This window comes from Cetorhinus maximus, chromosome 24 (assembly GCF_964194155.1).
Source record: "Cetorhinus maximus chromosome 24, sCetMax3.hap1.1, whole genome shotgun sequence".
Classification (NCBI taxonomy): Eukaryota; Metazoa; Chordata; class Chondrichthyes; order Lamniformes; family Cetorhinidae; genus Cetorhinus; species Cetorhinus maximus.
Genome location: NC_135902.1, coordinates 39,492,038 through 39,494,840, shown reverse-complemented (window position 1 = coordinate 39,494,840; position 2,803 = coordinate 39,492,038).

The window sequence follows — 2,803 nt, the reverse complement described above, 5'->3', positions numbered from 1 at the left end:
GTGATGGAACAACCAAGTTTCCCTTGTGGATTTGGTCCACCTGGCACACATCATCTGCCGTATCATAATACTCCATGAGCCATCAAGTGCCCATCAAAGGGCCCACCCCCTGTTGGAACCCACTGGGAGGCCATCAGGGTTTACCTGGCAGTTGTCCCACATGGTGGTGGGCCTATGTGATGTGGGTAAAATACTTGTGGAGATGGGAAGTCACCCTTAATTGGGTACCTAAGTGGCTCAATTGGACACCCAATAGGCGGCCGAGCCACCAATTTTCCCATCATTGGCAAAATGGCATGGTGGTGGGAAGGCATTGGGTTCCTCTCCCGATGCCTAACCACAGAAATATTGCCAGCCCTCCCACTTCCCAGCCTGTCACCAATGGGCCAGGAAAATTCAGCCTCTGTGTCCAGTCTATCAAAACCTTTCATAATTTTAAACACTCTATACACCTCTCAGTCTTCTCTTTTCAAGTCTGTTCATCCTTTCCTGATAGGTATTACCTCACAGTCCTGGTATTATCCTTGCTAATCTTTCTTGTGCCCTCTCCAATCCTTCCATCCCGTTTTTTAATACAGTGGCCAAAACCGTATACAGTACTCCAAGTCTGATTTAACCAAGGCTCAACAGCATGACTTCTCTATACTTTTCAGTTATATCCCTGTAGAAATAAACCCTTATTCTCAGTTTCCTTTTTTTGGCCTTATTGACATATTATACAGCTTTTAGTGATTTGAGTATTTCCACTTGTAATTCTTTCAGTAGCCACATTTTCCAGAGAATTCAATTACATGAAGGAGCAACATTAAGATGATAGATTTACGTATGTTTTCAGCTGTGCTGTGCATGCTTTACTTAAATCACTGCTGCTTTGCTATTGTTTAATGATAAAAAGGAAACGCAGATCTTCCATTAAACAGATGGGGTGTCACATTTTCTGGTCATCAATCATTATACGGCCAGTTATTTGGGTATGACTACCTTAACTAGTTCCAAATGATTGCAATAGAATTAAAGTTCTGTACTACCAAATGACTAAAAATCATTGTTATTCCAACTATTGAGTTTAATAGGCAGGGCATAACTTCTAGCAACACTGAACTCCAAATTTATCTGAAGGAATGAAACTCCATTTGTTTGACCAACTGGCAAAAATGGCCTATTAGAGGAATATAAGCACAATACAAAGCACCCTTTATATAGAGGAAGAGGAAGAGAGTTGGTAACTTCTTACTGCCTCTTGTCATCTTTGCAACTAAGCAATAAGTTGTTGTGGAGTTCCGTAGGGATGAAAGTTGGGGCTTGTAGATAATTAATGGCTAGCACACTCCTGTAATTTATCTTTCAACTAAGTGCAATCGTGCAGACTTATAGGGAATGAAATTGGTTATGGTTAATAGAGTAATAAAGGTCTCACTGCAAATCGGCAACCCAATTTATAATATGCCTGATTTTCCTTTCCATGGTTTTGTCATTAAAAATCCAACTGGGTCAGGAATGTCCTTCAGAGAAGGGAAACTACTAGCTTTACATGGTTTGTCCTATGGGTGACTCCAGCCCCACACCAACCTGGTTGACTCTTATGTGTCCCTGGAAGTGGCCTGGCAAGCCAGTCAGTAACATCAAACTCTACTGCAGCAGTTGAAGAAGGCCTACAACCATATTCTCAGGGCAACCAGGGGTGGACACTAAATGCCAGCTTTGCCAGTGATACCCACATCCTGAGAATTATTCAAATGTTATTCCTTGGTTAACCCATCAGGAAATGTACCTCATAAAGCCAATTCATCTTTCCTCCTTCACCAGGCCCCACAGGCAAACCTTTCAAACTTAACATGTAAAAAGAAGTCTAACTGGAAATACCACTCGGGACTTCAGTTAGGAGTCTGACCCTTCAATATTACATAAATCTCTTTCCTCTGCACTGAGTCTGTTTGGTTTAAAAATCTAACCCAATCCGATGTATGTCCCTTCTTATAAAATAAATCTTGGCCCAAATTTTGAGGCAGGGCATCTTGTGACATTTGCATGTATAGATTTTAAACATTTTTGTGTGGCAAATTGCTGAAAAATGCAAGCAGACAAGGAGAAACAAAAATTTAAAAAGATTTTAAAAATACATTTTTAAAATCTCCAAGAGCAGAATTTTACGGCCCTGTCATGGCGGGGGCAGGGCTGTAAAATGTGGCAAGCCAGTCAAAAGTCCATTGACTTCGGCAGGACTGTAAAATCCCACTGCCGTAAAATTCTGCCCCAAGAATAATTGAAGCCCGAAGGAATGCGACGCCTCACCTGCATTAGTTTATTTTCAGTGCCAGAGAGGTTGATTGACATTAATTAAGATTTATCACGTCATTACAGGGTACTTAGTCTTGAACGGACAGGACTTAACTTTCAGTGATGAGTTTAGCTTGTACCTTCCATGCAAATACAGCAACTTGACAGCATTCAGTGCACTTCAATGCTGAGAAAGACAATGAGGTGCTGTTTTTGTAATGCCAACAGTGGAATATGCAATTCAGGCAGCAACTTTTGGATATTTGCGTTTATCGCAGATCTGCCCTTCGACTGATGTTATATCGCTTACACATAAATAACACCGTGCCATTACCATCATCATTACTTTGACAGCAAAATCTGGGCCAATGGTCCATATCCCCAAATAAGTCTGCAATTTGTTTCCAAGCTTTTTGATGGTAATTCTCAACCTTGTCAGTTTCCCAGCTCTCATATTATGACCATTGAATTGACCTGTACACACACGGTTTTACTAGATTTTATATCTTATTAAAAGAAAGGACAC